The sequence below is a fragment of the Somniosus microcephalus genome, chromosome 9, assembly GCF_052327205.1.
Source record: "Somniosus microcephalus isolate GS21.2 chromosome 9, FLI_Smic_1.0, whole genome shotgun sequence".
NCBI classification, from domain to species: domain Eukaryota; kingdom Metazoa; phylum Chordata; class Chondrichthyes; order Squaliformes; family Somniosidae; genus Somniosus; species Somniosus microcephalus.
This window is the reverse complement of record NC_140995.1, coordinates 60,855,777-60,867,489: the sequence shown is the minus strand read 5'-3', so window position 1 is coordinate 60,867,489 and position 11,713 is coordinate 60,855,777.

The window sequence follows — 11,713 nt, the reverse complement described above, 5'->3', positions numbered from 1 at the left end:
ATAAATAAATGGAATTAAAAAAATTCTTTTAGGGCTTTTAAAAGTCTTTAAATTGCTTTAATTCTCTTTAAAACTACTTCAGATTACTCAAAATAATGTAAACATTTTAAAAAGTTTATAAAAGTTACCAAAATCGTCAAAAAACTTCCAAAAACCTATTTAAACTGCTGCTTTGCATGTAAAAATGCTTAGCAGCTTGACAGAAACATTGGGGGCGTGTCCAGTGAAACTGAGACCTCAAGGGGCGTGTCTCACTTGCACTGCACGCTCCTGGCTTCGCGCTGGCTGCACTCCTGGGCGGCGTGACGTCATACACTGCCCGGGATTCTTCTTTCTGTTTCAGCAAGTGCAGGCGTCCCTGGAGCTGATCGGCAGGAGCGCGGGGTAAGTGCAAAAACGGGGCTGCAAGCCCCGTTCAGCAATTTCTGGCCCATTAACAAGTACAACAACAACAACAACAATACAAATGCCAGAACACAGAGTTATTTCATCACATTCACCCCCTGCTATAGATTCAGTCTGTCAGGATGTCTGATAATCCTCTGGGAATGACATAACTTTTGCTGAGGCTCCTCCCGGAGTACTAACTCCGGTTCATTCGAATTCCCAGAATCATCAGTATTTTCCACACTGAGGGTTTGTGTCTCTGAAGGTCCAATACCACGATTGAAAACTCTACTCTCAGAGTAGAACTCTTTTCGAGCTCCAGCAGGTGCAAGATCTTTAATAGAGACCGTATCCTCTCGCCCATCCGGATATTGACTATATGCATACTGGGGATTAGCATGGAGGAGTTGTACTTCCTCCACCAGTGGATCAGTCTTGTGGCCTCTCACATGTCTGCGCAGCAACACAGGGCCTGTGGTCGTCAACCATGTGGGTAACATTACTCCATTAGTAGCTTTTCTTGGAAAACTAAACATCCTTTCATGACGGGTAGCATTCGTCGCTGTACACAAAAGAGACCTTAAGGAATGCAGCACGTCTGGCAGGACATCCTGCCAGCGAGAGGTCGGCAGGCCTCGCGACTTCAGAGACAGTATGATAGCCTTCCACACTGTTGCATTTTCTTTCTCGACCTGCCCAGTACCACGAGGGTTATAGCTGGTAGTTCTACTCGTTGCAATCCCTTTCGATAGCAAAAACTGTCGCAATTCTTCGCTCATAAAGGAAGAACCCCTATCACTATGTATATATTTAGGCATGCCAAACAAGGAAAACAGTTGGCAGAGGCATTTAATTACAACAGCACTAGTCACATCCGGACAGGGGATAACAAAAGGGAACCGAGAGTACTCGTCTATAATATTAAGAAAATAGACATTACGGTCGCTTGATGGAAGGGGACCTTTAAAATCGAGACACAAACGCTCAAATGGTTGAGTTGCTTTAATAAGATGAGCTGGCTCAGCCGGCTTATAGAAGCGGGGTTTGCATTCAGCACAAACACGACAGGTTCTGGTCATTGTCTGGACCTCCGCAATAGAGTAGGGTAGATTGTGGGACTTAATGAAGTGGTTCATTCTGGTAACCCCAGGGTGGCAGAGTGCGTCGTGGAGACTTTGAAGCTTATCTATACCTAGACTAGCACATACTCCTCGTGACAAAGCACCCGATGGCTCATTAAATACTCCAGGCCTGTACTGAATATAATAGTCATATGTTGACAGTTCTATTCGCCATCTTAAAATCTTATCATTTTTGATCTTGCCTCTCTGCTTAGTGTTGAACATAAAGGCCACGGACCGCTGGTCAGTAATGAGCGTAAAACGTTGGCCAGCGAGATAATGTCTCCAATACCTGACTGCTTCGATAATCGCCTGTGCCTCCTTTTCCACTGAAGAATGTCGAACTTCTGGTCCTTGCAATGTACGAGAGAAGAAAGCTACTGGTCTACCAGCTTGCTTAAGAGTTGCTGCCAACGCAAAATCAGATGCATCACTTTCCACTTGAAAAGGGATCTTCTCATCCACGGCAGATACCACTGCCTTCTCAATGTCCCGTTTGACATTAAGGAAAGCCTCCTGAGCTTCTGCCAATAACGGAAAAGACGTCGACTTAATAAGAGGTCGGACTTTATCTGAGTAGTTAGCCACCCACTGGGCATAGTACGAGAAGAATCCCAGACACCTTCTTAAAGCTTTTACAGTGTGAGGTAAAGGTAATTCCTTAAGTGGGCGTAATCTTTCAGGATCTGGCCCGATTACCCCATTCTCCACAACGCAACCAAGAATACACAAACGTGTAGTATTGAAGGTACACTTGTTTTTGTTGTAGATCAGGTTTAACCTCTTTGCAGTCTCTAGGAACTTTGCGAGATTTTGATCATGCTCCCGTTGGTCGCGCCCACCGATAGTAACATTGTCCAGGTGCGGGAATGTTGTTTCCAACACGTATTCATCCACCATACGATCCATCTCCCGTTGGAAGACGGATACCCCATTCGTCACTCCAAAGGGCACCCTAAGGAATTGGTACAGGCGCCCATTAGCTTCGAAGGCCGTATAAGGTCAGTCTTCTATTTTAATGGGGAGTTGATGGTAGGCAGACTTTAAATCAATGGTGGAGTGCACGCGGTACTGAGCTATCTGGTTCACCATCTCAGAAATACGAGGCAAAGGATAGGCGTCTAATTGGGTATACAAGTTTATAGTCTGGCTATAATCGACCACAAGTCTTTTCTTTTCATTAGTTTTAACCACCACCACCTGGGCACGCCACGGGCTATTACTGTGTTCGATGATTCCCTCCCGTTGAAGCCCTTCCACTTCCTCTTTTATAAATGTTTTATCTTCTGAGCTATACCGTCGACTCTTAGTCGCTATAGATCTACAATTAGGAGCAAGGTTCGCGAACAAAGAAGGCGGACTTACTTTTAAAGTAGAAAGGCCGCAGACTGTGAGTGGAGGCTGAGATCCACCATAGAAACATAGAAACATAGAAGATAAGAGCAGGAGTAGGCCATTCGGCCCTTCGAGCCTGCTCCGCCATTCAATGAGATCATGGCTGATCATCCAAATTCAGTACCCTGTCCCTACCTTCTCCCCATATCCCTTGATCCCTTTAGCCTTAAGAAATATATTCAACTCTTTCTTGAATATATTTAATGAACTGGCCTCCACTGCCCTCTGTGGCAGAGAATTCCACAGGTTCACCACTCTCTGGGTGAAGAAATTCCTCCTCATTTCAGTCCTAAATGGCTTACCCCTTATCCTTAGACTATGACCCCTGGTTCTGGACTCCCCGGCCATCAGAAACATCCTTCCTGCATCTAGTCTGTCCAGGCCTGACAGAATTTTATGGGTTTCGGTGAGATCGCCTCTCAATCTTCTAAACTCCAGTGAGTATAAGCCCAATCGACACAATCTCTCCTCATACGTCATTCCTGCCATCCCAGGTATCAGCCTGGTGAATCTTCGCTGCACTCCTTCCATGGCAAGAACGTCCTTCCTCAGGTAAGGCGACCAAAACTGCACACAATACTCAAGGTGTGGTCTCACCAAGGCCCTGTACAATATTAGCAAGACATTCTTGTTCCTGTACTTGAACCCTCTTGCTACGAAGGCCAACATACCATTTGCCTTCTTAACCGCCTGCTGCACCTGCATGCTTACCTTCAGCGACTGGTGCACAAGAACACCCAGGTCTCTTTGCACTTCCCCTTCTCCCAATCTATTGCCATTCAAATAATAATCTGCCTTCCTGTTTTTGTCACCAAAGTGGATAACCTCACATTTATCCACATTATAGTGCATTTGCCATGTTTCTGCCCAATCACCCAACCTGTCCAAATCGTACTGGAGTTTCACGACATCCTCCTCACAGCTTACCCTCCCACCCAGCTTTGTGTCATCTGCAAATTTGGAGATATTACATCCAATTCCCTCGTCCAGATCATTAATATATATTGTGAACAGCTGGGGTCCTAGGACCGATCCTTGCGGTACCCCACTAGTCACAGCCTGCCACTCGGAAAACGACCGTTTATTCCAACTCTTTGCTTTCTGTCCGCCAACCAGTTCTCTATCCAAGTCAATACCTTGTCCCCAATCCCATGTGCCTTAATTTTGCACGCTAATCTCTTATGTGGGACCTTATCGAAAGCCTTCTGAAAGTCCAAATACACCACATCCACTGGTTCTCCCTTATCTATTTTACCAGTTACATCCTCAAAAAATTCCAGTAGATTAGTCAAGCATGATTTACCTTTTGTAAATCCATGTTGACTTTGTCCGATCCTGTCACTGCTTTCCAAGTGCTCTGCTATTACATCTTTTATAATAGACGCTAGCATTTTCCCCACTACCGAGGTCAGGCTTACCGGTCTATAATACCCCGCTTTTTCTCTACCACCTTTTTTGAATAGTGGGGTAACATTAGCTATCCTCCAATCCATGGGTACTGTTCCAGAGTCTATCGAGTTCTGGAAGATGACCAGCAATGCATCCACTATTTCTAGGGCCATTTCCTTAAGTACCCTGGGATGTAGATTATCAGGCCCTGGGGATTTATCGGCCTTCAGTCCCATCAATTTTCCTAACACCATTTCCCTACAAATACTGATTTCTTTTAGTTCCACCCTTTCATCAGACCCTATGTTCCCCGGCATCTCTGGGAGGTTATTTGTGTCCTCCTTTGTGACAACAGAACCAAAGTATGTATTTAGTTGGTCTGCCATTTCTTTGTTTCCCATTATAAATTCCCCTGATTCTGACTGCAAGGGACCTACGCTTGACTTCACCAATCTTTTTCTCTTCACATATCTATAAAAGCTTTTACAGTCAGTTTTTATGTTCCCTGCAAGCTTACTCTCATATTCTATTTTCCCTTTCTTAATTAATCCCTTTGTCCTCCTTTGTTGAATCCTAAACTGCTCCCAATCCTCAGGATTATTGCTTTTTCTGGCCAATTTATATGTCCTCTCCTTGGATCTTATGCTATCCCTAATTTCCCTTGTTAGCCACGGTTGAGTCACCTCTTTTGTTTTACTTTTATGCCAAACTGGGATGAACAAATTCTGTAGCTCATCCATTCGGTCTTTGAATGTTTGCCATTGCCTATCCACCGTCAACCCTTTGAGTGCCATTCCCCAATCAATCCTACCCAACTCGCTCCTCAGACCATCGTAGTTTCCTTTATTTAAATTGAGGACCCTAGTTTCTGAGTCAAGTACTTCATTCTCCATCTTAATGAAGAATTCAATCATATTATGATCGCTCCAACCCAAGGGGCCTCGTACAACAAGATTGCTAATTAATCCTTAAGGGTAACGCTCTCATGCTGACACTGGTGGTCCAACCCTAAAATTAAGTTCACACACAACTGAGGTAATATGAGGAGTTTAAAGTCCTTATACTCCGTATCCTTAACGGTCAATGTGACTTTACAATATCCAGTTACCTCCGAAGTAAGGGACTTGGACGCCATCACAATATCACTTCGAGTAGGATACACCTTCAATGAACAGGAGTTAACAAGGTTGGGGTGTATAAAATGTTCAGTACTGCCACAGTCTATCAAACACCCAGTAGGACGACCATTAATCTTGATGTCCATCATAGATTTCGACAAAGAACACGGTATGGTCTGGTCAACCGTAGCCGAGGCTAGAGTAAAACGATGGGCGGCAGCAGAGAAGACATCGGGTACAGGATTACCCTTACACACTTTACTAAAATGTTCCCGTTTCTTACATTTAAAACAGGTAGCCTCTCTGGCTGGGCATCTTTGCCTGGGGTGTTTAGATCGGCCACAAAAATAACACTTAGACCCATGGGGTACAGCTGCAACAATAGGATTAAGTGGAGGCTCCATTGGTGTTATGGATGCCTCCATACTCGGAACACATGGGGCTGAGAGAGATGCATGGGCTGATGCATACACTTCTAAATTCTTCTGGGCTACATCTAACGATCGAGCAGTAGCAACGACCATTTTTAAAACTAACGAGTCGTTCTCGAGGAGTCTCTGTCTAATATAATTAGATCGGAGGCCAGATATGAAAGAATCGCTGATGGCTTCTTCCTGATACACTATGGCAGAGACAGCCTTGTAGTTGCAATCCTTAGCCAAAGCCTTAAGGTCCTGCAGGAAATCGTCCAGAGATTCCTCGGGTAATTGCCTGCGAGTAGACAAAAGATACCTGGCGCATACTTCGTTAACCGACTTAAAATACTGGGCCTTAAGGGCTGCGAGGGCCTCTTCATATGTAGTAATATCTTCAGTTATCGAGTAAGTTTGATGACTTACCAAGTTGGTTAGAAGACCCAACTTGTTAACCGTTGAATCGACCGATGCGATGAAGTGTTCAAAACATCGAAGCCAATGCATAAATTTCTTCGACGCGTCTGCCAAATGGGGATCGGTATCCAGACGCTCTGGTTTCAAAAATCGATCCATCTTCCAAAAGTTGTTACTTAATAAAATTGATGTGCCAAATAACTGCCTGAATCCATGAAGTTAAAGCTTAAAACTAAAGGCTTTTATTAAGTAAGAACATGGCATCAAGTTAACACAGTCATCACCGACCCAGCCCTTGGTAGAACATTCCAGAAGAGGGGCGGGGCTAGGGAGGAGCATTAGTGGTTACACCGGTGGAACATTCCAGACATTAACAAGTACAACAACAACAATACAAATGCCAGAACACAGAGTTATTTCATCACAGGTACTAAATGAGTACTTTGCATCTGTCTTCACTAGAGAAGAGGATGCTGCCAATATAGCAGTAAATAAGGAGTCAGTAGCAATATTGAATAGGATAAAAATAGATAAAGAAGAGGTACTAAAAAGGTTGGCTGTGCTCAAAGTAGAAAAATCACCCAGTCCAGATGGGATATGTCCTAGGTTGCTGTGGGAAGTAAGGGTACAAATTATGGAGGTTCTGGCCACAGTCTTTCAATCCTCCTTGAATATGGGGGTGGTGCCTGAGGACTGAAGGATTGCAAGTGTTACACCCCTGTTCAAAAAAGGGGAGAGTGATAAACCCAACAACTACAGGCCAGTCAGCCTAATGTTGGTGGTGGGGAAACTTTTAGAGACAACAATCCGGGACAAAATGAATTAGCACTTGGAAAAGTATGGACTAATAAATGAAAGTCAGCATGGATTTGTTAAAGGCAAATTGTGTTTGATGAACTTGATTGAGTTCTTTGATAAAGTAACAGAGAGGGTTGATGAGGGTCGTGTAGTTGATGTTGTGTATATGGACTTTCAAAAGGCGTTTGATAAAGTACCACATAATAGACTTGTTAGCAAAATTAAAGCCCAATTAAAGGGACAGTGGCACTGTGGAAATTTACCAGCGATGAGGAATTTCAGTTATGTGGAGAGTCTGGAGAAGCTGGGATTGTTCTATTTGGAGCAGAGAAGGTTAAGAGGAGATTTGATAGAGGTGTTCAAATTTATGAATGGCTTTGATAGAGTAAATAAGGAGAAACTGTTTCCAGTGGCAGAAGGGCCGGTAACCAGAGGAGAAAGATTTAAGGCAATTGGCAAATGAACCAGAGTTGTTGTGATCTGGAATGCAATGCCTGAAAGGGTGGTGGAAGCAGAGTCAATAGTAACTTTCAAAAGGCAATTGGATAAATACTTGAAAAGAAATCATTTGCAGGGCAATGGGGAAAGAGCAGGGGAGTGGGACTGATTGGATAGCTCTACCAAGGAGCCGGCGCAGGCACGATGGGCTGAATGACTCTTATCTATGCTGTGTCATTCTCTGATTGTTTTCATAGACTTAGATTCACTAAGGAAGCCCTGGGTAATGTGATAGTGGCTGTACACAGACCTGCAGCCCAAATCAAATTCCTGAACAATTCTGCCAGTGACGGTCAGTGTCAGCACAGGTCTTAATTTTATGCCACTGGTCTATTCCAGGTTGCTATGGGGGAATTCTATAACATCACCCAGGCTTCTGTCTGGTCCTGCATTCACCAGGTCACTGATACCATCTTCAGGAGAGCTGGGAAATTCATCCATTTTGGGGTGATTCCAATGCAGCAGTATGAAAGGGCCATTCAGTTCTATCATGTTGCTGGTTTCCCCAAAGTTCAGGGGGCAATTCTTCTCAGGCAGTCCCTCAGAACCGAGGATGACTTGCTTCCACACTAAAAATGAGTTCTCAGGTGACTGATGAGTCCAATACGGGACCTACAGTCTCTGTCACAGGTGGGGCAGACGGTGGTTGAAGGGGCGGGTGGGTGGGGTGCTTGGGTTGACATGCGCTCCTTCCGCTGTTTGCGCTTGGCTTCCGCTTGTCCCGGCGAAGAGACTCGAGGTGTTCGGCGCCTTCCCGGATGCTTCTCCTCCACTTTGTGCGGTCTTGGGCCAGGGATTCCCAGGTGTCGGTGGGGATGTTGCACTTTTTCAAGGAGGCTTTGAGGGTGTCCTTGAAGCGTTTCCTCTGCCCACCTGGGGCTCTCTTGCTGTGTCGGAGCTCCGAATAGAGCACTTGTTTTGGGAGTCTCGTATCGGGCATGCGGACAATGTGGCCCGTCCATCGGAGCTGATCGAGAGTGGTCAAAGCTTCAATGCTGGGGATGTTGGCCTGAGTGAGAACACTGACATTGATGCACCTATCCTGCCAGTGGATTTGCAGGATCTTGCGGAGGCAGCATTGGTAGTACCTCTCCAGTGCTTTGAGGTGCCTGCTGTACATGGTCCATGTCTCTGAAGCATACAGGAGGGCGGGTATCATTACTGCTCTGTAGACCATGAGCTTAGTGCTGGGTTTGAGGTCCTGGTCTTCAAACACTCTCTTCTTCAGGTGACCAAAGGCTGCACTGGCACACTGAAGGTGGTGTTGGACTTCATTATCGACGTCTGCCCTTGTTGACAGTAGGCTCCCGAGGTATGGAAAGTGGTCCACGTTGTCCAAGGCCTTGTTGTGGATTTTGATAATCGGAGGCAGTACTGTGTGGCGGGGGCAGGATGGTAGAGGACCTTTGTCTTACGGATGTTTAGTGTAAGGCCTATGCTCTCGTACGCTTCGGTGAAGGTGTTGACGATGGTTTGGAGTTCGACCTCAGAGTGTGTGCAGACGCAAGCGTCGTCTGCATCGTCTGCATACTGTAATTCGATGACAGATCTGGAAACAGCAACAGGACTCGAGAGCAAGAAAGCAGCTCTACAGACGCCTGAAGGCCGAGGTCCAACAAAAAACTCACGACTTAAACAGATGCTGGGTGGAGAAAGCGCAGGAGATCCAGCAGCTAGCTGACGACCACAACGTGCGTGGATTCTTTAGCGCAGTCAAGACCACCTACGGCCCAAGCACCCAAGGTCCTTCCCCACTGCGGGCCAAGAACGGAGATGTACTCATGAAGGACAGAGAGGCAGTCAGTGCCCGCTGGAAGGAACACTTTGAAGATCTCCTTAACCGAGACTCTGTCTTCGATGCGAGTGTCCTCAACTCCATCCCGCAGCATGCTACCCGCCACCACCTCAGCACAACCCCAGCCCAACATGAGGTTGAAAAGGCCATCCAACAACTAAAGAACAACAAGGCCTCAGGAGCAGATGGAATCCCCGCCGAGGCACTAAAACATGGCGGAGAAGCACTATTGGCACGAGTACATGAACTCATTTCGCTTATTTGGAAGGAGGAGAGCATTCCAGGGGATCTGAGAGACACCGTAATCGTGACCATCTTCAAGAAAGGTGACAAGTCTGATTGCGGTAATTGAGCAGCAGAATGAATTCTCCATGTGAATGCCAGATGTTCTGAGCGTTGTCATGACATTCATGTCAGGTGGGAGTCCATAATCCCACCTCTATTTAGGGAGGACAAGCCAAGTGTCAGGATGGATTCTTGTATCCATTGTTCATGACTCAACTTTCAAGTGCCCTCTTCAACAGCTGAACATTGGAACAATGAGGCATATTCATCAACTGGAATGGTCATTGATAGGACTATTGGGATCTGATCAGGAGGACTCCTTCAGTATACTCCTGAGTGGGTCTCTCGCTTTGTGGCTGCTTGCTGTGCCCTGCACAACTTTGCTATTTAGACTGACTAGAAATGGAATCATGGAGGAGATAAGCTTGGCTGTGGAGGTTGGGGAACCTGGAACTCAGCATCATGAGGACCCTAACTCAGAGGAGGCAACTATCCCAGCTGCCATGGAAATTTGTAAGCAGACTATTAGTAGTACATTCTCTTTTGATTAAAGCATTCCCCTGACTTCCTTAATTACATATCCCCAGCCTTAATGCCTACTCCAACTTATCTATGACAACATGTCTATCTTTGGGTCTCAGTAAACAAACATGCACAATCAAACCTCATGAGACCGAATGAGCTCATTGAACAACAGAGCCATTTCATTTATCAATGTCTTGATTTTTATTTGTGTTTCACTTAGTTACTCTTGAACATAAAGCCCTACATTTTATCACCATACTTTCCCTGGGTTCCTAAGCTATGTGTTCCTATGACCTACTCTTTTAGGTGGAACCTGAAGGCCAGTGTCACAAGAGATGGTTGGCTCCATGCTTGGAGTAAGAGCCCTTTGGGACACAGGTGAAACCTTGTCTCATGATAGCTGAGTCCTGGGAAGAACCTGCTGTGGGTTGCATCTCTTGTGTGACTGTCTGGTTAGGCTGGCCCAGCCTCCTATGTGCTCTTTGTGTAGGCCCATGAGGGGCTAACCCACAAGCCTAGCATGTGCTGCTATCCTGTTGGTTGAATTTGATGTTACTGGTTGGTTATCGATTCTTCAATAGAATGAGTAACATCTTTGTGCTTATAGAATGAGTAACATCCTTACTTGTTCTATAAGCACCTCTAGGTCCACATTAGTAAAAGGTTTGTGCTTTGGTCTTCTCAGTGCCTGGGCAGCTTTGCTCCTGAAAACTCTTACGCCTGATCTGAAGGTAGTCCTGAAGATGCACAGAAATATTTTGGTAAGAATTCAGTGCAGACATGCTGACAAAAGCTGGAGCAGAAAACACTTACCTGCTTGGCTGTCCAGAAAGCTGCTGACACACTTAACTTACTGAAGGCGTTTATCAAAATGGACTCTCCCACAACCATTAAATCAATGCCTTCTGAGAGCTTCTGTCGGACCAAAGAAGGGTAACACACACAGATCCAAGGTGATAGTAGTTACTTTATTTTTGCACATGGAAACAGAGTAGTCATTTCAAGTAAATTATGACCAACAATATGAGAACTGTCCGATGCTGCTTAAAGTGAGGCAAGAAGAGAAAGGTCACATCGCTATTCACTATTAAATGCCAGCCATACAACATGGTAAAAATAAGACAAAAACAGTAAGGCCTAGAAATTCATTGTAGCCACTTTTGGGGCGGTAAAGTGGGGCGGCCGCTAAAGTTTGCGCCCGCCGCCAAATCGAGGCCACTTCTCCGATATTCATTAGCTTCGCCCTAAGAGTTCGCTTGAGCGCTAAAACTGGTGTTGGACGCCTCTCTTTGGGCGCTAGGCCGGAGGTGCTGATCGATAGCACCGAGGCCGGGCGCAGCGCAGGTGCGGCCATCTCGTGATTGACAGCAGACACCCTGGCGCCGGCCAGCTCTTAAGGGGGAAGGGTCGACTGTGTCTGCTGCCACGCCCTGGATAGTGGAGCCCTGCAGCTAGGCCTGAACACTGCTGCTGGACCCAAATAGCGCCTGAAGCCATGGAGAAGGCCTGTGAACGTGCGCAGCGCTTCTCAGAGCGTGATCTGAGTGTGCTGGTTGGTGCTGTGGAGAAGAG